The sequence below is a fragment of the Neopelma chrysocephalum genome, unplaced genomic scaffold (assembly GCF_003984885.1).
Source record: "Neopelma chrysocephalum unplaced genomic scaffold, ASM398488v2 Primary Assembly neopelma1_88, whole genome shotgun sequence".
Lineage (NCBI taxonomy): Eukaryota > Metazoa > Chordata > Aves > Passeriformes > Pipridae > Neopelma > Neopelma chrysocephalum.
The window spans coordinates 3,191,801-3,218,037 of NW_020897750.1; the positions used below are offsets into that span (position 1 = coordinate 3,191,801).

The following is a 26,237-nucleotide window of genomic DNA, read 5'->3' on the forward strand; positions in this document are numbered from 1 at the left end:
AACCTTTTGTTGTTTTTTTTTTCACGGAAATACAAAGCTCCAAGATAATAAAGTTTCCTTAATTTACATTTCTCCCAAGAAGTGGAAATTACAAAACTACAGACAACAAACATTGGCTAATCAGTCTAGGGAAAAAGGTCCAAAGGGAAAACTCAGAAATGGGTTTGTTTAAAAGCTACAACAGGCAGAAAGGACCTTGAGCTATGAATGCTTTTGTATTGCTAATCTACCTAAAGTTCTATTGAAAAAAAAAAAAAGAAATCCTTGAATGAACGATTCTGACTTTGTTCTAGTGTGAATTGAGTAGCTGTTTCTTGAAAAAAATCCAATACTCGGTCGGTATTTAAACAAGTCTTCCTGAAGACCTTTTCTCAAACAAGTCTTTATACGGGAAAAACAACTGTTGATTTTGTAGTCATCGTGTGAGTAACTTTTATTAAAGTCAGCAGGGCCTTGCCTACTGTGAGATTTTTTTTGAACCTGTAACTCTTAATCAGGATAGCTGTCAGCTGTAGAGCCTGAGGAAGCTGTCATACAGACAATATTCAAATGGAGTTGTGTTTTTCCCACAGTGTTGTTGAAAGGAAACCCTTTTGTTAAGCAAAGCCTGAGAGACATTAGTATCCTGAAATGGAAACAAATAGAGCGAAGGAGGGTCTCCCAACGATAAACACTTTCCAAGCGCAATGTGTCTCCAGAGCTGAAACTACACACTACCCAAGATTCTTAAATCTCTTTCCCAAATATGGGTTAGAAGTGTTAAGAATTTGTGGGAAAGTTTTCCTTTAGTGTAGACCACGGCTTGATGTTTATTCATATGCTGTAGTAAGCAAATGAGAAACTAAGCACTTTGTAAATGGTGCATCATTTTGACTACTTGATCCACTCTACTGACAGAACAGTTTGGCATAATTGCTGGCATACATAATATTTTCAAATGACAATTCTCCAAACAAGTCAGGGCCTGAGCTAGCAGCAGTGAAAGGTGAAGAGAAGCTGCCTACATGTTGGGCTGAATTCTGGATTATTAAATGCCACAGACAATTAAGATTTATAGTTGATATTGTCCACAACATAAATGCATTCCTCTGTCTTCAGTACTTCCAGTTCCACAGCATGTACCAGTATCTATCTTCAGCTGTTGCTTTGGATGTGAAAGCTAATTTCTCTGCTATACCCTTTCCCTGGCATTTGACCACAACTGTTTTGAAACAGGCCCAAAAACCCTTCAGTGCTGCCTCTACATGTAGTTTTGATTTAACATCGACAGTATCACTCGTGCTCTTGCTTCTGAGTCACACCAGGAATGGAGCAGCTTCAGCTCCATGTTGCTGTGTATCTTCTCTAGGAAGTCAGGCAGGATTGCCTTGCGAAGGAGAAAAACCCTTCATCAACAGTGACTGGCAGAAAACCGTGAGCAGGATTTTAAAGAAATTCAAGAGACAACGAAGTATTGCCAGTAACAAAGGTTTAGGGCTTTCAGCAACCTTTCAGTATTACACTGCTGCTATGACACTGTCGTGGGATTAGGATGGAGATCTTAAATTTGCAAACATGCTTATTTTGTTTTGGCATCTCGGTGTTTGGCTGTCAAACAAATTCCCAACAACTATCTGCCACCACAGTTAAAGAGCATCTTTTGTAGAAGCAGTCAGACAAGCAAAGATAGAGTGACAGCAAGAAGACTGATGGCAAGAGGGACCCACAGAGCAAGATAGTGGCCAATATACATGTAGTGCCTGCAGATATACCAGCTCAGAAAAAAACTACAGCTGAGTTTCAGCTGTGAGCAGCCTGTAAGGGCTTGAGCAGCGATGTGGAACTGGTCAGAGTGCCTACAGGGAAGAGTTGTACAGACAGAGAAAAAAAGACACCTGTCTGTAAAATGGAGCCTGCACAGCACAAATTATGAACTGTTCCTAATATATCTGTTTATACCTGTTTATTATTTCAGAATAAAAGCTCAGTATTAAAAGTATTATCCCTGTTGCCGGAAGGAAGCACTTTTCTTTTTCATCCTAAATCTTCCAAAGGTGTAATACCAACAAAATTGGTCAACACTGCTGCATAAAACAGGTTCTGAAACCTTAATTATTTTTCCATAGTAGGAGAAGATCCAGCTTTCCTATCCTGTAATGCTATTTGGAACAAGAAAACCTTGTAATCGGTAATATTATAATACCACATATAATAAAATTTTTGGTCCTTCGAATGTTTGGCCTGTATTATGTAGGTCAACCAGGTAGTTACTATCAGTGCTGTCTGCTCTACCTCATCAAACTGCATCTTGTGTTCCTGAGATGATCCTAGGGAGCTTGCCATAGCCTCATGCTCTGGTTGATGGCATCATAGATTGCCTTCCCAGCAAATCCTGTGGCATATAGCTATGTTTTTCTTTCCAGATCTAGGTTTGTGACAGAGAACCACAAACAACCTTTTAACTCTCAGAAAAATCTCTGCCCAGTCTTCCACCTCAGTGATTTACTTCTTGTAATCATGTCTTATTTTCAAGGCACTCTTCATAAGGAGAAAAAACAGAAATATTTTAAAATATCTTTCATCTTCCATGGAGAGGATATGCAGTGGCAGGCTTTGGGAATCTACAAAATGCTAGTCTTTACTTCTAGCTGATACTTTATCTCCCTCTCTCACGACTAGCAAAGATAATAGCTGTGATGCTAGTTATAATGATTTTTGCTGTCAGACCAAAAAAGCCTCCACAGCAACACATCTAGTTTGCAGACCAATATAATCTAGTCAATAATACATGAAAAAGATACCTATATGGCTAACAAAAGACTAGGACTGACAACTTTCTAGAGATATGTTCAGGACTGTATTTTTTCTTCCCCAAATTACACTTTAAGATCATGCTAAGCAGCTCTTTCTCTCAAATACAGTTAACATGCCACTGATGGTGATGCCCTGCCTTCTGGAAAGGCACTACCAGCACCCCTATATACAAATCACAGCATGTTCACACCCTCTTTGTTAACTGAAGATCCACTGGGACTCTTGTGATTTAAGTACAACAGAGGAATCAATGGGATGCACACGGAGTGAGGGTGCTCCAGATGAGCAGCTACTTGCTAGAATGTTGGAACCTCCCCCTTAAGCAATAAGACATCTCTCTCCTCCTTGTGGTTAGTAAGCTAAAGGCACGGTCTGAGTTTGAGAGCCTTTTGTTTTACCACAGTGATGGAATTCTGGTTTTAGGCTGAACCACTCTCCTCATGTCAGCTGTGATTGTTTTGTGACAAGGCCCACTTGGGGAAGGTAAAGGATAGGAACGTTGCATTAATATGTAAGAGATTTTTCCTTTACCATTAAGGGTTTTGGAGAACTGAAGAGTTATTGAACTTCTTAAGAATAACTAATAAAATTTCTCTATATCCTTTGTCCTAATAGAAACAAAATCATTATGGATCACAGTGTCTCTGTGCATATCTTTGTCCCCAGCCTGAATATCCTTTGAATCCATGGGGCAACTGCAGATAGATTTGATAAAGCACAGAGGTCTCAAGGCATAAAACTTAGATTCCTATAAGTTTTATGCAAAAAGGGAATGCAAAAAGGACAAAAAAATATCTTTGTATGTGTGTCTGTCAGGTATGTATCAGGTAAAAGCAGAAGCATAAAATTGTTAAACATCTTGGAATCCACAGGGTCCTCCTTTGTGGATATTGTCCTGAAACTTTGCCTCCACTGTGAGGAAAACAAAACTCAGTCAGATTTTGCATATTCTTGGACACGATGTCAAACAACAAGAAGATGCAAACGGACAGGAAAACTAATTCCCAGCTGAATACATCCCCAGACCAGACCATCTCATTCCAGCACTTGGCCTAAATAACATAGTCATTGTTTTCCTGGGTTTTGACCTTGAATAGTCAGGTTTATCTTACTGGGTTCCCTTTGGCCTTGGCACACCAGCTTTCTGAATTCATTTCCAAATCCAGTATGTGATGATTCTGTTTGTACTGGCCCATCATACCCTGACTTAACATCTGAATGGGGCAACATTGGTGAACCATTTAGAATGCTATAGGTAGAATATAGAATATAGAATATAGAATGCTGCAAGGGTCAGCTGAATTTAACCCCCGTTTTTAGTGTAATGGCACATTAGCTCAGAGAATTCACAAGCAGATATTACTGTCTGTTGGCTCATTCTTATTGTCTTTATCCTAAGCATTTCTGATTGGCTACTGTTGCTCCAAAATGGAAGTTAGGCTACATGGATTCGTCTGTCTTCATGTGAGTAGTTCTTATGTTTAGGTATTCTAACTATGTTCTAAATTACTTCCTGGGTCTTCGTCAACCTCTAGTTGTAGCATCACTGTCCAGAGTTTGTGTCATAAGTTCTGTCCAAGTCTGGGGCCTCCAACATAAGAAGGACATGGACCTGTTGGAGTGAGTCCCGAGGAAGGTGATGAAGATGATCGGAGGGCTGGAGCACCTCTCTTATGGAGACAGACTGAGAGAGCTGAGGTTGTTCAGCAGGGAGAAGGCTCTGGGGAGACCTCATTGTGGCCCTCCAGCACCTAAAAGGGGCCTATTTAAAGGATGGAGAGCAACTTTTTACACTGGCAGCTAGTGACAGGACAAGGGTTTTAAACTAAAAGAGCAGAGATTTAGATAGGATGTAGGAAGAAATTCTTTACTGAGAGGGTGGTGAGGCACTGGAACAGGTTGCCCAGAGAAGTTGTGGATGCCCCATCCCTGAAAGCGTTCAAGGCCAGGTTGGATGGTGCCTGGGCAACCTGGTCTAGTGGGTGGCATCCCTGTCCAAAGATGAACGGTTGGAACTAGATAATCTTTAAGGTCCCCATTCTATACATAATTGATACATGGTAGGAAAAAAATAGTGTCACTGTGTGCAATGGTGGAGATTAAGAGAGAAGCACCTTTCCGGAATGTCACCATTTTTAAAATGACCTAGCCTTTGAGCTAATATTTGTTGCTAGCATAAAGTGATTAGAAGTTTTCATTAATACCTCTCTTCCTTTTAAAATCTAGCTCATACAAGCAAGTAGAGGCTTTTAATAAGGCAAGGCAACAAAACGTGGACAAAGCATGGACACCACTGCAGGACTGCAGGGCAAAAGCAAATAGTGCAGCTATTCTGGAATGGTGGTGTCAGCCTGGAATGACTCCCTACTGTGACATTTTTATTCCACAAAATCATTGATTTATTTTGGATGACAGTGCACATATGCACAATTACCCTGAAGAGCTATTCTGGCCAACAACACTTAGCAGGCAAGTATGGAGTGTGATTTTCAGAGCCATAGGCAGTTTTATTGCTGTCTGGGTCACTTCGAAATCTGTGGGAAGATGATGGTTTAAATGTCTCAAATCCCAACACACAAGCTCAAGACTGTAGCTAGAGCAGTATGAAGTATTTCCATTTATATTAGCAGAATTTTATTTCAGCTTATTTAAAAACATAAAACTCCTTCTTAAAACCTATTAGTTTTAAATGCAGATTAAAATCAAGAGAAAATAAACTGGAAAATATTCACCGATTTTCCTCTTCATATTTTAACTAGCTAAAGAATTAACTGAACTTTGATGAACTTCAGTTAACATTTTATACTGAAAACAAAAGTGATTGTATCTATGCATGTATGATATAAAGTTTCAAGATAACTTAATCTGACAATTTTTTTAAAGCAGTTCTGTGAGCCTAGAACAATTTTCAGCCACTGAGCCACAGAACTGCAGGAACTTGTGGAATTCAAGATGTCTTTGGGTGGCTTCCAGGAGGTCACAGACAGATAAGGAATTAAAACCAGCAAATGAAAGTTTGCTAGCCAGATAGCTGCACAGCCATAAGGAATGTTTTGTGAATCTGCAAACAGAGAGGTTCATCTCAACTGTTATCAACAATTAAAGAGGAGCCATCTGTGCCTGTACAAAGTCCACGGACAGAAATATCTAGAGAAGTTTGCAAAGTCATTGTAGTGCGTTAGCCTTGAATCCTACCAGTATCAATTGAAATATCAGTATTTTAAAGACCTTGTCATTACTACAGTTATCAGTCTTAGTTGGGACATAACAAAATTTTTTGCTGCTTATTCAGGAAAACGAACATGCTGGACTTTAACCTAAGGGGTTTATTCTTTATAACTTCTAACACCATGTAGACAAGGAGTTTTAAAGGCTACATGATTGAGAGTGAAGGGATAAAACAGACAGAAAAATATCTGTCATAAAGAACCTACATGCTCATGTTGTTCTATATTCATATTCTTCTCAGAGGCCACAGCTGCATTTATGCCAGAATTTCTGTGACTAACAAACAAGTTTCATCTCTTTCATAAATATGTCTTAATTGGTTTTGAAAAAATTAGATAAACAGAAAAAAGTAGTAGTAGATGTGAATGCAACAGCTAGGTGTATACTCCTCTGCACTTGGGTACATCTTCAGAGGTACTAAGCTTTAATTTCAAAACACTGTAGAATAGTTACATTTTTTCCATTAGCTGTGGCTCACAACCAAACCTCAGCAGTAAGGTTAAACCTGTGATAGCCAAGCAGATATCCAATATTTTCAGATGCACAAATGGATTAAAAATAACCTCAGAAGTTCTTATAAACAAGCAAACAAACAACCAAAAGCTATCAGAGTAGTGAAAGTGGATTTTGCACAGGATTAACCGCTTAGAAAGGCTAAGACTGAAAAGCATATTAATTCTAATGTAGCTGAGAAGTCTGTCTCCTATTCAGCAAATCATTTAAAACGCCTGTCTGGGATTTACTGAAGCTAATGAGATTTAAAATGCTTAACTTTACAGTCAGATTCGTATTGTTTTCTGAATTAGCATCCTTGATAGTGAGGGAATTTGTTTAAAAAGGAGAGAAACAGCTTACCTTTCACTGAACTGAATAAATTGCAGAATAATCCAAACCTTATTTGTGCATTTATTGAAAGTGAGCAGTGGTATCAAAACACATACCTAGAGACAGAAATAGTTGTCAGGTCATTCAGCTGTGTCATTCAGAACTCATATATACATACCTACGCAGCTATTTTCATTCTGATAAACATTCTTTGAAACTGCATGTTTGTGGGATAAGAAGAGACCTTGGGACTTCTGATTCCAAACACATAAAAAAGCCACTCGACTTTGTTTCCAGTTTCATGCAACCACAGAAATAGCAATTGCTAATGATATATTATCCTAAAATCTCTCTTGCAGCCACTTTGTGGTATTTCTGTCTCCACAGGACTTAGATACTGTTTTAAGAAAAGTCTTAGCTATTCTGGTTATAAAAAAAGTCACCACAATATAAAACAGTCCTCTGTATTTTCGGTTGTTTCCAGACTTGTTAATGTAGCTAAATCATCAGTGTAGTTCTTTTTGTAATAAACACTTCAGATCTTTATTTCATGGCAAGCATATTGTTATTATTAAGCAAGTATGTAAAAATTAACATTAATAAAGGACACTGATAACTGGGAAGAGTAACTAAGAAACTATGTGTACTACTGCCTCAAGTCACCCTAGGCTGAGTAGTGTCTCTGAATCTCAAAAATTACACTACCAGAGTTAGTATTTTTACAAGATTTGTTAGCCATAGATTATCTGGATAGAGTTAGAAGCCACTAAAAGAAGAGCCAGAAAGAAATGCTGTTGCAACTTGTGTAATTCATCAAGCTCCACTTATCCCTATATCTCTTGACATGCAGAGCACTGGAAAAGGTAGTCCCTTTGAGGAAAACGGAGAACTTGTGTACATGGCATATGTACAGCAGATAAGCTGAAGAATTATATACTACTCTATTCAGAAGGGAAAAAAAAATCCCAAAACATTGTAGTACCTAGGCAGACAAAGTAAATTTTACAACCATACATAACATATACGAATATATGATGCATCTAAAAATTAGTTGCAGGTGCTGACATTACGTTTGCAAGATAAAAAAGCTCAGTGGAAAATTCAGTTTCTAAGAGACGCAAACTAAGTAAAAAAAAAAGAGAGATAGAAAAAGTGTAGTTAAAAAAAGAGTGCATTTCATTTCTGATACTAAATGACAATACAAGCCTTTAGGATGTTAAACGAGATGTTTAACAAACACAGCCTTTGTTGGGGGTTTAGAAAGAATTTATAGGAGGAGATGTTTATGGCCTGTAATGGCCATGGCAACTGCCCCACATAGTTAGATGGAGAAGTCCACATGGAAAAGATGGTATTGCCGACCAAAATGTGTGGGGTTTGTGGTCTTTCTAAGACTTGATACAGCAACAGCTGTTTTAAGCAGGAGGCCGAGCAAATGCTCCCCCATCACATAACCAAAGCACAGGTAATGCTCATACTGTCACCAAAGCAACCTGATCAGGTCCAGAAATACTTCTAGTTCTCCAGTGACACCACCCAGGGTCTGGGTACCTAACACAGGTATTCTGATGGTCCAGCTACCTGCTCTCTAGGTGTTGTAAATGCTAAGCTAGGCCTCCATGGCTAAATAGGCATCACTTAGTATATAACAGACTGTTTGATATGACTTAAAAGAAAGGAAGTGGATGTATGCATCTTTTTTGAGTGACAGCAAACTCTGGCTTAATGGAAGTGCTCCTTCTCATTCACCAAAGTAAAATTTTGGTTTCTTTGTGTTAGTCAAGACTGACTTGCAATATAGTTATTTTTATCCCAGAATTCCTTAAAGATGTATTTTTACGGTCTTTTATCAGAGCAGATGCAATAAGGAATCACAGAATCAATTAGGTTGGAAAAGATCTCTGAGATCATTGAGTCCAACCTTTAAACACCACCATGTCAACTAGACCATGGCACTAAGTGTCATGTCCAGTCTTTTCTTAAACACCTCCAGGGACAGTGAGTCCACCACCTCTCTGGGCAGTCAATTCCAATGCTTAATCACTCTTTCTTTGGAGAAATTCCTCCTAATGTCCGACTTGAACCTCCCCTGGAACAGCTTGAAACTGTGTCCTGTTGTTCTGAGTGTAGTATCCCACACTGGTATAGTTTGGTTTGCCAGGTGTGTTACAAGCAACAATAATATACTTGCTAGTTAGCTCAAATCTTGTCATTTTGTCAAAGGACAATCTGCTCCAAGTACATGAATAAACTTCATCTCTAGCCATGTTTAAATGTCAGTAATTATCACACATGAAGGGAAAGCAAGGAAATTGTCCATTTTGTTAAGGACATCTGGAAGGTATGTCATAAATACAGTAGGAAAAAGCAAATTTTCAGGAAAAATATTTGACTGATATCCTTGAGGATGGCATATTTAGTGTGTAGCACTACCACTATCTCCTTTCACCTAACCAATAGGCCTCAATTATAAAGATGAAAGCACTTAGCATTCTCCTAGACCCCAGTTACACCTCTATTCTAACACAGTCTGTCCTCTGATGCTAGAAAAAACCCTTAAATTACCTTGTATTTGTGTGTAAAAGTTTCAACTTCCTTAAAACTTCAGCTTTAAGAGACACTTTGTGTCTCTTAAACACAAAGATATAGACAAAATAAGAGATTGTTTCGGAGATACTTACTAGACTTCTCTCACAGCAGCAGCTCTGCTGTTCTACCCACAACTATAAAAAGTGTTGACACTCGTGTCCTGATCGCTCCTCTGAAAGTAAGGCAAATAAATAGCCACTAGTATTTGGTTTCTGATGAGGTAAACTGCTTACACATAGCAGTTGGCCTCTTCTCGTACTTCTGGGATTGACACAGATGGAGAGTTGAAGTGCTTTCAAGCAGTAGCTTTATGCTCACCGACTCCCTGTTTTTCAGACTCTATTTTCCCTCAAGAACAGGTATTTTTAAAATAACTTGCATATCTTCTACTTTAAAGAGAGCATCCAGAAAGCCTGTCATCAGTTTACTGTGAGGACAGAGGGGAAGGGAATCTGATTGATCGTACCAGGTTATCACCAGCTATCACACAATTCATGTGCTGGAAGGTATAAGGCTGGAAAGAAATTTGTGTTACTTTACCTCAGAGCTCAAACTTGATCGCTTAACGATATGGCCACACTGATGTAGCTGCTGAATAGAAGACCATGGTTTGGACTGTGCTTATTAGACTTGTAAATACGAGCAATTCAGGATAATGGGAGCAAACCCCTACTTTCTGTACACCTACTTGTACACCACTTACAGAAGAGAAAGTTGACAGAGCAGCAAAAGCATATCTGTGTACATTATTCATGTACATTTATCTGTCAGCAGATAGAGTCAAAATCCTCTCAATAACTACTTTCAATATTGATTAAAACGGAGTGCATGTTTTACAATAACTGGAGACAGTATTTTAAGCATTCGATAAGCAATGCTTGATAAGTCACTAATGAATTATCAGGTAAATTAGTCAAGTTTATTTAACAAAGAGCAAAATTTTGGCTTCCTTAAAGCTCCTTTATGAGCATCACAGGAATTTTACTTCTAAACTGTAACTGCCATGGTGCTGCAACTCTATATTGACAAGTTTCCTTATTTAGATTCAGTAGACTGTATTTATTTGGTGTACTAAAGGAGACTAATGGTTAAAGTACTCACATCTCTTTGTGGTTGAGGGAAAGCATCAGAGCTCTATACTTCACAGATTTCTGGGAAGCTAATAAGATGTGTGGCTGAGGCTGTAAGCCAAGAAGTGAGCAAATGGCAGCAGAAAATCATTTCAAGTCACTTCAGGATCTTTGCTGAGTCATATCAGTTTCAGTGTCTTTGTGAGCAAGTCTGTGTGGACTCCACATCACACCCAAAACTACCAGAAGGGATTTTTGCCTGCCTTTAATATTTTTGTAGCTAATTTACAACATCTGCCTGAAAAAACACTGCAACAAACTGAAAAATGCAGACTCAGACGGTGTGCCTGAACATCTCATATAGCCATAATCCAACAGATCCAAATCCAATTGACCTGCACCATTACTGAAAAGCAGTGTTCTTCTTATAGTCCATCTGGTAGATGGTGAAATTATCATCACTACAGACAGAATCACTGTAGTATAAAATTTCTACTAATTCCTTTTCATTTTCTGATGGAGCAGCTGATGTATCTGTTATTCTCATCCATGCCTCACCTGTTTCAGGCCCAATAAGTGGCTCAAGGCACTTCTCATAAACAAGGTGGGTGGGCAGAGTGGCAGCTGATTTATTTATCAGACGAAGCACTGTGAGGCACTTTCACTGAGAGATAAAATTCTGGACCCCAGTTTTCCTCCCTGTTCTCTTAATTGCTCCATGAAAGAAAAGACACCATGCCTACGAAGCAGCAAATCGTAATAACCATGCTCAGCTCAACAGTGTTTATTGATAGATTTGATCAAAAGGCAGAACTAGCATTCATTTGTTTCCCCTCTCTGCTTGTCTACTTGCTGAGAGCCAGAGGAGAAATAGCACTTAATGATTGTCATAGCTTTAATCCAGACCCGAGCTAAAGGCTTAGGCAGCCCAACCAAACACAGTGCAAGCAAATCCTGCACCAATTCTGCATTGCTTTGTGGATATATGGAATAAACTCCTATACTGCATATTCCAGTCATCTATTCATGGGTAGATAATGTTAAAGATATATAGGTCCACTCTTATTCCTATTTTCTGACTAGATACAGACAGAATGTGTCTTTGTGGAAATTGGTGTCGTTGCTTTACTGTCATCGAGGATCTCAAAGAATTCTCAGAGAACAAAAGTGGCGGCTCTATGTCATCTGTAAAAGAAACAAGATGCACTTCTCACCTTAGCTCTGCTTGCTTCCAGTGCACCAGCATTCCCTCAGACTTATCTTTAGCCAGCTCTCAACCGTATTCACCTTAATCAGACAAACCTTTCAGTGGTGTGAGAGGGAGAGGGATAGGCCTTGGTTCCACCAGCACATCAAAGCAGATCTGCACCCCACCTTTTTGCTGTAACCCTTTCAACAAATTCCAGTTTATACAGTTAATGGATGGACAGAACTAGCTCTGTCATTGTGACAGAGCTGTGTTAAATAGGCATTTACGAATTCAGTTCTGTAGGACTTTTTATTTCACTGAGTCTGTCTTTTTAAAACCAATATATCAAAAATTTATAATTGGAATATAAACCACTTTATGTGACCATAATTTCAACAAGCCTTCAAAATAACGTTTTGTTGATGGACAAGAGAAAGTTTGTCAGGGAGAAATAAACATATTCTCAAGCTCACTGCCACCATGTGTATTGTCAGGGAGCATCCTCTATCCATATATCATAAAGACTTAGAACAATGTAGCCTAGGAGTTAGTGGTAAAATGATTTACTAATTCATCCTACTTGCTACAACAGTGTGCTTTGTTCAGTCTAGAGGCTTCTTCCATTTCCTTTAGAAGATCATTTGAACTAAAATAACTCATACAGCATATAACTCGTACAGCATAGACTGTATGCTGCAGATTATCCCATCTGTTTCTAATTTAATCATACTAATTAGCTGAGCTATCATAAATATATTCCCCTTCTGTCATCACTGCTCACATTCTCCGTATTTATCTGCAGATGCCACGAGCACTTATTTGTTCTTGCTACACGGTAAACATTGTTATGTCAGGAACCCTGCTGTGATAAAACTTCCCTAACAAACAGTCACCCTAAGGGAAAAAACCAGTGCCCACAGCTCGGTAACAAGTAGTAACAGGCTATCAGGTGGTGACAAACGCTCCAAGATTTTACTTCTAACAGTTTGTCACATTTCAGCAGTTCAAAGCAAAGATTTTCAGGAGCCTAGGACTAATCCTAACTGTTTCTGAAATCTTCATCAGCATATTAACCATGCAGTTTAACTCTGTGTTATCTATTATACGTAGGGAAATTGTATGCCTTTTTTTTTCAAGCAAATATAAGAGGTAATGTGATTACATACTTTGCAACCAGGTAGAGATGAACAGTGCCCCTCACCTCTCGGGATCACAGACAGGAGTTGCAGTCAGTCAAAAAGGAGGAAGAACAAGAGGACTCTCAAAATTTTGCCAGTTTTTTAAATATGTGGGAGTTTGTTTAGAAACACAATTCAGTTCCATTGCATCTACGCAACCATATCTTATCCATATGATTTGTTTGGATGCAGCAGTCACAAAATTTAGCTTGAAAAATTTTGCAGGAAAACATTTAAGTTCCATTTTCTGTTTCTCTGTTGATATCCCATAAACTCTAATCAGGTTGTGCTTTGTAAGGATGCCCATTATTTTAGGCAGATAAATAAATAATTGAAATCAAATGTTCAATGTCAGATTTTGAGGTTATATGCAATCCAACTGTAATCCAGGTCATGGATTTAGAAGATACATTTTTCTTACGAAGAAATAGATTCTGCATAATTCAGAAGAGTTTTACACAGAACTGTATTCTCAGATGGATAAAGATGTGTAAATTCCTCAAAATCAAAGGGAACTGATACCCAGGAGGGCAAAGCAGACAAAACAGCCCATCAGCAACTCAACCACATGAAAGACCACAAAGAAACTCCAAAGCCACCCACGCAGCTGCCTGAGGAGTCTGTCAAGGAATGAGAGGCTCTTGTTCAGCTCATGCTGCTGCTGGAAATGTGTTTGAAGAGCTTGGCAATACATCTGGATTTTACAAGTGGCACACAAAGATGAGAAAAATGAAATCAGATTGAATTATGTGCTGCAGTACACCGGCGGTGTCACATCTCAGCTAACTAGTATGTAATTGAATTTACAAGGTAATGGAATGATCTGCATTTGTTACTGACAGAGGCAGCTGAAAAACATCCACAGGGTAAGTACAAACTTAACTAGATAGCCACCTAAAAGGCAAAGAAGATAGCATCTTAAACTGTACTTATTTTTTAATAATATCTGTTCTAGATACCTAGAAAGCCTCTGTTTCCGAAAAATTACTATCAGGCCTTGAACATCAGATATCTATAAAACCAGAATAGGAATGGTGAAGAATTAATCCCTTTGTTTCTACATTTATCAGAAACCACCAGTACTTAAATGGTAGAGTAACAAATTATCACAGCTGTTGTATCACTTGTTATTGCTTTCTACCTGTTTGGTTTATATAAAGCTGACAGAAATGCCCCACTTTACTGTCTTTCTACCTACAAACCTGAAGATATCCCTTCTCTAAATTCTGCTTTCCTCAGTATGGAAGAAAGAAAGACTACAAGTGACTTAAATTTTCAAAACATTTGCCAATAAGCATTCAAAACAACCCACGTTAAATTGTGTTCTCTACTACACCAACATATCTCAGCTAGCTGCACTGAAATATGAAGAGAGATTTTGATGAGAAAATACTTATTTAAGACAAATTATTTTAGATGCCTTCAATTTGCCGTAGGGAGTAGAAGGGAGAATGAGGCAAAACCTGGAACACTGAAGGCATTTGTCTTCAACGCTTGTTAAATGCTCCCTTGTTTTGTTCATGTTGTCAATCTGTAGTAAAATGAACAGGATCTTAAATACACATGGTGAAGACTGCGAGCTCCTTATTCAGTCTCAGTTTAATCTTCCACAACACTTTTTGTTTAAATTTGTGAGTGACTCACAGCAGTGGCTTCAGCCAAGCTTAGCACAGACGGACTTTGTGCGTGCCCACACAAATACTGATGAGTCTATTCCCACTGTTGGCTTGTGAGATTCCCACTATCACTGTCTTGAGCTTTTTTGAGGAGAGATTATTCTTTGCATAGGCCTCTGCCAAAGTGTCTCATATTCTGGTGTTGGGAGTAGTTGGAGACAAAAGACTATATATTCATTTTCATTTATGACCTAGATATGGCAGATTACTTTTTGCGTTAGTTCAATTGAAATATTTGTTCTGTGAATTATGCTTTTATAGATTCCTGCATAATGTTTTTTTATTTACAGTTATAAAGCTCTCCAGTCAGTACCTTTTAAAACAAATTTATGTTGCAACTACATTATCAAAAATAAGAATCTATTCACATGCCATTGCTCATAGCTCCACACACTTAGGAGATTTCAGTGACTTCCCACCTCATCAGACTTGTGCTCCAGACCCTTCACCACTCCATTGCCCTTCTCTGGACATGCTCCAGCACCTCAATGTCTTTCTAGAACTGAGGGACGCAGAACTGGTCACAGGACTCAAGCTTTGGCCTCAGTACAGAGGGATAAGTACTTCCCTGGTCCTGGTGGTCACACTTTTTCTGATACAAGCCAGGATGCCATTGGCCTTTTTGGCCACCTGGGCGCACACACGCTCATGTTCAACTACTGTCAAGCAGTCCTAGATCCTTTTGTGCTGGGCAGCTTTTCAGCCCGTAGCTTAAAAAGCCTAGGGGATCATTATCGTGCTAAAATGATTCAAAATTTTAAAGACAGGGTTCTACTCCACCTCACTTCTCTGAGATGGATTATTTTCTTCTGGTGACATAGTTTTAAGCCAGATCGGTGTTGTCATCTGGCATATTTCCTTGTGAAGCCTGAGTGAGGCTGTGGAAATGCACACCTTGGGGCAGAGTAGGATCTTTCTTTTTGGCACCACCAGTTTAGGTTACTGTAAATGATCCTGGCACCACACTTGAAGATTCTGGTGGCCTATTATTAAGTGCACCAGCAGTAGTGAAGTGTAACAGGGTTTAGTGTACTCAAAGTTTTACAGCAGTTCAACAGCATACTCTGAAACATTCTTGTATTTTTTAAAGGTCTAAGAGCCAACCAGTTTTAATTCCTGACTTTTAAGCCTTTAAATATGCAAGACTGTGTCATATATGATACATACTGAGACACCACGGGAAAGCATATACAGTTTAGGATGAGGATAGGGTTGAATTAATGAAATTTGACAACAACATTGGCTATATTGGAATAGCATCCTAAGAGCTATTGTTTTACATTGTTTTTGATGCAAACCCTGTACATCCTTTAGTGGCTTTCTATCGCATTGAAGGATACCTGAACTGTGTCTGGTAACAGGCTACTTCTAGCTCAAGATCTGCCTCACAATGAAAAGCATAGTTGTCAAGCTCAAACTCAGGGAATGAATTGAAGTCAGGTGTTTTCCTAAGAAACTTGGTGGTGACAGCTCTGATTTCAAGCTACACATTTCAGGACTTTTTCTTGGTATTTATGCAGGTAGACTAAGGCTCTCTTTGTCTGTAAGAAGAGTACTATTACCTATGGATCCCATAATGGACTGAGAGATGTGAAGATTTTCCTACGTTTAGATTCAAGGTCTAAGGTAGATAAATTCTGAATCGGTAAACCCTAATTTCTCGTCCTCACTTCACCGTTTTTTAAAGAAGGCATTTGTTTCTCAAGCTTCATATAGGACTACTGTAATTTTCTCTGTGTTTACAAAGTCTCATTTTTTTAATCCAAGTCACTCTAGTTAACCTTTAGTTACAATTTTTACTTAAAAATCTTACTCTGATTTCACAACCAGCTTAGGCTGATCTAATACTTCTGTGCACACAGTTAGAAGACTCCATACGTTCCAAGAGATGCATTTTACAATTGACCAGCAAATTAAGATATTTGAGTGCACAATGTCACTAGGTCAGCCTAGACCTTAGGGCAGCAAATATGACTCATTTCTCTTCTGATTATATCATACTTTTTCCTGTTTTCAGATCTATTTCTACAGTGATCTCACTGAAAAATTGATTAAAATTTGAGAGAACTTGGTGTTACATGAGTAAGCTTAAATACTACATAATGTACCATAACTTACAGGAAGTGACAGTAAGAGAAATCTAGAAAATCTGCTGAGTTCCTCCTATGTATGGTAATCTATAATACAGTAAAATGAAAGCTTAAAGATACTACTGCCTAGGGATAGAAATATTTCTTCTGTTCACATTCTGGTATAATCCATCAAACACTAGAATAGATTTACAGTTTAGATGCTTTCACTGCCAGCTACATTTGATGATGGTAACCAAAGTGGTTAATAATTGCCCAGTTGCTTTCCTAGATGTTTTTGAAATAAATAATCTGACAGATACTTAAACCTATCAACCTATGCAATTATCTAAACTTTTGATGAAATTTGACAGATTCCATATTCAAGCTTCTGAGAAGGCTGGAAGAAGTTCATAAAACTGATGGCTGTTAATGATATAACATAAAATAAGTTTTGGGCTTCACATCAGTCATGATGTCTCATCACAACAGCGGGACATAGTGAAAGAAGAAAGAAGTCGTTTCAAATAATCTCTGGGTTCACATCATCCGAATGGCTACCAGATGGGGCTCTGAGCTGCCTGGAGAGTCCACCTGGGGGGTGTTGGAGTTGCCCATGCAACTGCAGCGGGATGAATGGGCCCTCTGTGTCACCACTGCCCTGAGTGTGAGATCCAGCTGATCACATCTGGTGAGGGTCTTGAGGCAGGTCTCTGGAGCATCAGCTGGGAACCCATGGGCAGAGGGGTTGACAGCACTTCCTAAATTGTCAAGTTGTTCCTTAACTGTCTGTTTTACATGATTTATTAATTCTCTGGGATTAGGCAGTAAGCTTTTGCAGCCAGAGAGAAAAGAACATTTTCAGTAGCTGCATGGGGTTTAGTGCTATTGGCTTCAAAAATCCTTTCTCAGTCATAAGTCAAGAGTTACAACAAAGGGAAGAGGAAATGAAAAAAAATTACTGATTTTTATATATATGTTTCCAATAGTCAGAATATGTTATATAAATACAAAAGCACATCAGATTACCACTTATCTGCAATACAGGAAATTTTAACAGTAGTTACACTATTTTTATTTTTATTTTTAGCTGTATCATACAGCTAAAAACACAGATAATTTTCTGATACTTGAAACATTTGTTCTCAAAGTTGGCAAATGGATGTTTACATGTAGCGAACTTCAGAATCGAACATAAATTTATACATTAGGCTAAACAAAATCTATAAAACTTCCTCTCTACAATTTGTACATTAGTTATCTATCAGAGACAATGTATCTCAAAGCACTTGGAAAAAGATAAAATTCACAGCTTTTGTGTGTGAAACCAGGTGTTCTAATAAGCTACTTCAGTTGGAAATTAAATCTACTTCTGTATTACTGCACAATTTAAAAACTATTGAAATTTAAAATGTCATATTTTTTTAGCTTGTAGAATGGTATGCAGTGGGTTGTTTTCTTTTTGTTAAATAACTCACTAGCCATTTGCTATTTTGCTTCTAGTATGTGTCTTATTGTCTATTCATATTAGTGGCATCAGGTCAAGAAGTGTATCTTGTACAGAGAAAACAAGGTAGTATGATTTGAGAGTGCTGAGAAAATGGTGTTTCTCTCACTGATGAGATTTAATTTTCTTATGGTGAATCTCATTGTTTGATTGATCTGGACACAATGTCCCTTGTGTTCTAGCCCACTGGATTTCATGCATGTAAGCAGGATACAACTGGTTCCACAAAAGGAAAGGAGACGTCTTGTAGCACTATCTAACTGAAATGGAAGATGAAAAGAGGAAATCTGATCTGGATAACTGTACTCCACTGAGCTAAACCTCTCTTCTCTTGTAGTTGTCCCACAGTTTTGCTCTGCACTGATAACCAGTAACCATGATTAAATGCAGAAGTATCTGCCTTTTAACATTAATTGTGAGGACAATTCATACGTAAGTATTGATTTATCCTGAGTACCATCTGCACTGAAACATGAACACAAAAGTGTCTGACTCTTGTGGTATGTCGAACCCAAATGAAACAAGAAAGCACTTAAATCATGCAAGAGGTTGAAGTTTTCAATCTGATTTTCAAACTAAACCTTTTAGATTTACTTCAGAAACTAATTTAATCCTCTGGATCCTAACTGGAAAAAAAAAAAAGCTGAACCCCTAATCTTTATGCTTGAAAGAACTTCTCTTATTTTTCAGCCGAAGCAGATCTCCAATGATTTATCTTCTTATTTGGACTGTCCTTTATTATAAACCATAAGAGGAAGATTGGCAGTAAGCAATCTTCTAAACAGACAAATTCTCCAGGTTGCCTGTCAGGTAGTTCAATGTCAGATATTCCTATCAAGGAGGCACAGTCTCATCACATGGTTCTTGCAAGGCATCCACCAGCTTATTAAGCATTGCCTCAAAAATGTTCAAATAAGGAGAAAAAACCAACCCTTTCAAGGATTGCTGCAGACTACAATTCAGCTTTGAGATAGGAAATGAGGCATGGTTGTAAATGCTTAAGCAGGACTGAAGGGTACAAAGGCAGCCTGACAACTGTTTCTGAACTCTCTACTTCTTCACTGTTTTCTGCACAGAAAATAGTTTTATTTCTATTTTACATTCTATTCACTCTTCTCGTGCCTGATTTTCTTAAGTGAAATGAAATAAGAAAATCTACAAAACAAGTGCTTTTTGTAAAAGTAAAATATGTGAAAACATCATCTCTTTTCAACAAAGAGGTTTTATGTGTTTTCCTTACCTGCTGTGCTATGGGAAAACAAACTTCCATTCACTTTGTGCAAACTGTAATCATCTGTACTCTTGCCTTACTGTGCCCATTGCTGCAATGATAGAAATCTCACATTCCATGAAGAAATATGTTGTAGTTAAAAAATACACATATATACATATGTACTTCTGAACATTTTACAGTCTGAGAGAGAGGGAAATTACTCACTGGCTTCTCAGTTTAGGGGCTGATACTTTTTCGATGTTGTACTGTGCAGAATAAAACTGATCTGTTCTAAAATTTATAGAAATATGTGTACACAGGCAAAGACTAGACACAAATACAGAAACCCCCTGAAATTAATAACGAGGAATCAAATATATTTTCCTACACTCTATCTCATACTATGGAATGGAAATGTTTATTTTGCTGGCTGATGTTTATCTGCTAAAAATAGCAACAGACAGAAATTTTATAAGATGTGATATATTTGTAGGAAGGTTGAGAGTGAGCTGAATAAATCAATGATTAATATAGTGATGAGTGACATAATGGCTTATTTCTACCCATACTTGACATCATGCATTAATTTTGTAGAATTATTCAGGTCTTGAAACAGGGCAGAGGAACAATCTTGATGCCTCTCAAAGGAAATGGTGAGGAGACAGCTAGGAGAAAGAGACCTGATAGAAATAGAACACAAAGAATGTTCATGAAACGTGTCAAGGCAAGCATTGTAAGCTCCATTTAGTAAATCCAGAAGAAACATCCATATCCCAGAAGTTAAGTTTAAGGTGTTTTCTTACAGTGATGGAAGAAAGATGTCCTGTTAAACATAAGACAGGAAGACAGAATGTCACTGCACTGCAGTGAGTCCAGTTCAAATTTTAGTAAGCAAATGAGAATGTCTTCATGTACAATCACAGACTCATGGAACCAATAATGTTGGAAAAGACTTCCAAGATCACTGAGTCTCGTCATGAACCCAGCACTGCCAAGTCCACCACTAAACCATGTCCCCATGTGCCACATCCACAGGTTTTTTTTGAATGTTTCCAGGGATAGTGATTCCACTGCTTGCCTGGGCAGCCTGTTCAGTACCTGACCACCCTTTCAGTGAAGAATGTTTTCCTAATATCCAATCTAAACCTCCTCTGGCAAAACCTGAGGCCATTTCCTCTTGTCCTGTTGCTTGTTACTTGGGAGAAGAGATTGATCCCCATCTGGCTACAGCTTCCTTCCAGGGAGTTGTTAGAGATGGATAAGATTTCCCCTGAGCCTCCCTTTCTCCAGGCTTAACAATCCCAGCTCCCTCAGCCACTCCTCATAAGACTTGTGCTCCAGATCCTTCACCAGCTCCATTGCCCTTCTCTGGACACACTCCAGCACCTCAACGTCCTTCTTGTAGTGAGGGGGCCCAACTTCCACTAATGCCAGTTGTTGATGATTAATTTGTACAGCTAACCACAGGGGTAGATGACATGTAGTCTCCAAGGAGGTATGGTACCTCCTAAGCTGTATCCAAACTGGGAACTTTTCTGTTAGCACAGTCCAGTTGGGCAAGTCCTGAGGCTGGTGCTGAGCTCAGCACAAATTTGACAAGCTGCTCCAGCTTAGAGTTGGAGTCACCTGAAAAGAACTTCCCACAGAGCACCATATCTGGACCACAGATCGTGCCAGCAACTCACCCGCTGCATACACAGAGCCAGCATTGACTCATTCTGCGATGGGACACGGAGAGCTGGAATGCCATGAAGGAGTCAAGGTGGACTAGGAGCCACCTCAACCATTGTGAGAAAGGGGAGGTCAGAGTATCAGTGTGGGAGAGCCTGAGGGGGGTAAACTGGAGGTAAACTTGAACCTGAAAGGGTATAACTACTGCTTTTACAAGGGTATGTCTGTGTACCTGGGGGTACACATATGCATGTCTAGTTTTGGATTTGTGATGACAGGTTGTTTAGCTAAGGGGGAAGATTGCAATGTTACCACCATATTTGGAAGAGGAAGGATTTTTTAAGTTTCCTTTTGCAATCCTTGATATACTTTTAGTTCAAAAATTCTTTATGAAACTTGATTTCTCAGAGCAGTTTTATAAATACAGGGATGAAACATTGATATGAGAAAACTTTATTTCTACTTAAACGGTTTGCCATGGAAACACTGTTCCCACAGATACACACGGCCACCACAAAAAGGGAATCTGGTCTGTTATGTTCAGCTCCTAGTATTGCACTCCCCAAAACACACAGAAACACATGTCATTTTAAGCACATGCTTAACCCTTTCCTGAATCAGAGCCTAAAATGTTCCCAGTATTCCTTCCAGCCCAGTACAGTTATTGGATTAGATGCATGGAAAGAGAACGACATAAGGGAATGTGCCTATTCTATGGGAGAGATTATTTATTATAGACTATCTATACACACTATATTCTTTTTTCTCCATTCCTTTTTCATTAATATTAATAAAAGCTTGTGTATTCAGGACATTTGCAATACTGCATTACATTACTCAGTGGCTCTAATGATGTTATTTCTTGAATTCCAAATTGACTCCCAGCCTTACTCATTTTACCAGGTATAAATAAGAATATGATTCATCATTTACAGAAAGCACATTACATAAGTTAGTTACAGTTTCACAACTGAGGACATAGACTGTCTGCATTGAAGATACAAATAGGAATAGAAATAGAGGAGATTTTCCATCCTTAGTTTGAAATCAAACTTAGACTACTGTACCAATCATGTCAGCTCTGGCTGAAATAAGAACAGAAAACATTCATCACATGTTTTAGACATTTCAAACTAATAATAGTCTGGGACTGCTTTTCAAAGAAAGATAAAGCTGTGCTTAGGAAGGGTGTAAATCCCAAGTACAACTGCTGGAAATAAAAGCTCTGTTTCTTTGATTCTCTTGGATTCCTCACGAGGCAAATTTACTCCATATGTAGTACATATAATGGTTTTGCAATTCTAATGAAAAGTGTTAGCTACAGGCAGATTATACAGTATCAAAACTCTAGGACGTTGAGCAGTGTGCTGTGGCCTACAGATGTGACTCCAATAATAGTAAGTGAGCTCATCCTTAGTGTGGAAGATTATTCATTAGGGAGAGAATAATGTAAGTGATATGATCATTACGTCACCTTTTCCTGTACATTATTCTCACTACAGCTGTCATGGAAAACATTTCTCAGTTATAAGTTACATTACTTTCAAATTTTGCAGAGTCTAGATAGAAGTGGTGTTTGGAAGTATATGTAAAGATTTATTTCATAACAAAGCAGGGCTAATGCTGCAGTGTTGAATTGCTTGTTCATTGTCTGCTTTCTTCATATAAAATAGTTATTCCATATTATTACATTCCACATCTATTAACACTAGCTATTTTAATTTTGGGGTAAAGATTTTCAAGAAATTATATTTTAGATCTGTGTAATCACAGAATCACAGAATGAGGGCTTTTAGTTGAAATATAGGATCAATCTCATTAGTGTAAAAGAGGTCTTAGAATTAAACTCAAAAGAAAATTGACAGAAGTTACAATCTCAGGAAGATTTATGTTCAGATTACAGCAATATCATGTTTTGATGAGGATGTAATGTAGTCAATTGAGAAATATGAAAATATTTCTTGGCTTTTTCTGTGCTTTTGATAATACTGGTTTATATCCCTATGGTCAAGGATGAGGAGAAAACCACATTCATTATGATTAGGATGGAATTTATCATGATAGTGTTTTTACTGATACTGCTGAACAAAGGAGGGAATAATGTAAAACAAGAGCTGATACCTTCCTAATTTTGAGACTATAGCATTCATAATTTTGATACTATGCATATTTTAGTCTTATTTTTCCAAATCAGACTGCTGTTCCAAAATGTTCTCAGCACCTGCCATCAGAATGAGAATTACTATCAACAATTTGTAAAAGCCTAAGCTGTATTAGTACAGACATACACATTTGTATGTCATGGCCTAGTTTTTCAAGTTTCCACTAAATAAGGTTGCTGTGAGGATTTAGAATGCTCATGTGCAAATCTTACCCAGCATTTCTAGAACTGAACCAATGTAGCAAATCAATACCGGTTTCAAAATGCAAACTGCAGTCCTATTTGTGTTGCAGACAATTAATACATAAAGGTTTTAAAATAAACCCTGTTGCTCCATTTAGGGTATTTGATTGAATATTGAGGTGAGAAACAGGAACAGACTTTTCATTCAGTTCTGCTGCTTTCACTGATGTACACCTCTTTGCACGACCGCTTGCCACTGTCAGTATTAATAGAAAAGAGACATGTTGTTGGCTTAATCACAGGAGAGTGCAACCGATCCAAGTATTTTGTGTAAGGAAATCATCACAAAATATTTACCCTGGGTTTGGCTTCTTTGCTATGGTATCTACCTCTTGCACTTGTTGCATTCACAAGGATTTCCTGCTGTTGTGTGCACCAAGCTGTTTTACAACACGTGTTTCTACTTTTGTACTATATTGTTTTTCCTGTCCAAACAGTTACCAAGCAATGCAGTATCGGTCACCATGCAGTGTAAACGCTACAACATCAATAGACAAGTGTCCCTAATACAACTGAATTAAATTCTGGAAATCTGCTCATAGAGAAATTCTGTTTTCCTCTCATTCCTCTCATTCCCAGACATGAATGGAATAGAAAAAGTTTTCTCTTTGTAAAATTTGAGTATTTCTACAGAATGATATGTGATAACTACGATTTTTAACTTATCTTTAAATGGAAGATTTTCCTGATCTAAAGCATGGTGATGCTCTCAGAGTCTACATTTCATGAATGTAGATGCACTTGCAGACAGGTCTCAGAAAAGGGGTTGCAAGGACCAAGCCAACAGTGTAGTAAAGACAGTCTGGTTTACTACAATGTGACAATTTAAGCGACACTTCTTGTCTCCTTCTTTTCGTTTGTTTTCAAACTCTTTAGTTTGGAGGGGTTTTGTGCTCCTTTCTTCCCCTCTCCCTGTATTCCAGTCCTTATTTAGGTATCCTGTCTGTTTTGGGTTAGCAATTGGCAATCCGTGCCGTGGCTGCTGTGGGGTTACTGTGAGCAGTTTGCCCCTCTGGTACCCACACTGATTAGGAACTGACTACAGCTTCTTTTTGGTAAAGGATGATGGGTTGGAACAGCTTTCTCCCACCATGCAGACTTTCTCCCACCACACACCCACTGTATTTCCAGATGCCACTGCTATTCTGTCATCAGAAGTGTGGTTGGTGGCTCAGGGCTGGTGTGGCCTGGGAAGACCATTTTGTCCAGAGTAAGGGTTGTGTTTTGCCAGTTTACAAACCTGTGTGGGAACACGAGGCAACTCTTCTCAGAAAACTTTGTAGTGCAGATGAGGCCTGAGGAAATGAAGCTCTCTGGTCCCAAGGCCACTTCTCACACTGACAAAGCTCACTAAGTGCTTCCAGCCCCCCTCCCTCATCACTGAGCACTTCCACGCCTGTGCTCACGCCCTGTTTGTTCTAATGCGATTGTCTGTAGAGCTGAATAATAAACCAGATCAGAGAGCTGATCTAACTTTAAAAGCACTCCTCCTCCCCTCCCCTTTTTTTCTATTTTTGAGGACATGCTATGGAGAGAAACAGCCACAGAACCAAGATCCGCAAAGCTAGGGACCAGAACCTTAATAACATCACCAAGAAGCCCAAAGGAAATTAGATACCTAATTAAATCTGTGAATCTGACCTTATCTGACCTGTTTAGAATCGTGAGAATTCAGACTTTTGGATTCTGACAGATTCTTCTCTGGCACCCTGAAACAGTTAATCTTCCTTTTCATTTAGTACATGAATGGTACTTTAATCTATTGCCTTGTAGATGCTGAAGTTATTTTTCACAAATTTAATTTCAATGAAGGTACTAAAAATGTTTACTTAAGTCCTAGCTGAGAGATATGCAAATGCAACCGTATACCAAAGATATTTGCATTAAAGATATAATTGAATTAACTGTTCACAAGAGCTTCTACACAGTCAGCTTGTCATGGCTTCCTTTCCAGCTTGACTACATCCATTTTTGACAGTGAGATTTAAAAGGTTTTCTCCCTTCCCCTGGGATTAAAGATAGGGATGAGCACTAATTAGCCACCTGCACCCACAGCACAGTGCTACAGCTTGTTTACCTTCCAAAGTCTGCTGCACCCCTGAGGAAAACTCACAGTGTGGTGGGTCTTTTAAACATTTCAAGTTCAGTTCTATTAAGAAAAGTTTAACAGTTTGAGCAATTTTTAGCATTACTAGGAGGAGCAAGAGTCCCTAGTTTATCACAATGCTACCTGGATTCTGTAGAAGAGAAAATAAATATTCTTTTTCTTATATTTTTAATTTTTCTTGTTCATCAAGTGATTCACACATTTGGTGTTAGCTGCAGCACTTTGCTCCCTATAACATGTAAGAATGAAACTTTGAAAATAAAAGTAACATTTAGCAATCACAAGAGCTTCACTCATGTTAGCATGATGTAGAATCCACTAAATAGGAAATTAAAATATAAAAAAAAATCAAGAATAAATAAAAGAAACTTCTTCTTAAATCCTTTAATGCAGCGATGTTTAAGTAGTTTTTTCACTGTGAAACTGTGACTTGAATGAAGCATTATTTAGGATTAGCAGCTGAAATAGTTGAAATTTAAACTGTACTCTGATTGTTTTTCGCTATTTTCCCTTACCATGACTGGCTAAGAATGGTAAAAAATGTTCCACTTTGTTTGTCTTTTATAAGTTCTGACTCAGTGGCAGGCAAGTACTACTTATGGGCCTGATGTAAAGCCTAGTGAAGTCAACTGGAATGTTTCCAATGACTTAATTAGACTTTGGATTGGGTCTGAAGTGCAGCAATTTACTCGACTCTGGAGCATAAATTACAGACATA

At 38.3% G+C, this 26,237-nt stretch overlaps 1 long non-coding RNA gene across 1 annotated transcript in view; it reads right to left on the minus strand.

Moving 5' to 3' along the window:
- The window catches only part of LOC113972068, a 60,980-nt gene that overhangs the window by 24,736 nt on the left and 10,007 nt on the right, over positions 1 to 26,237 (minus strand). Inside the window, exons 5-6 of the long non-coding RNA XR_003535756.1 lie at positions 9,528 to 9,607; positions 6,877 to 6,962 (exon numbers count right to left, since the gene is read on the minus strand). This is a non-coding gene — a long non-coding RNA (uncharacterized LOC113972068). The remainder of the gene's footprint in view (positions 1 to 6,876; positions 6,963 to 9,527; positions 9,608 to 26,237) is intronic.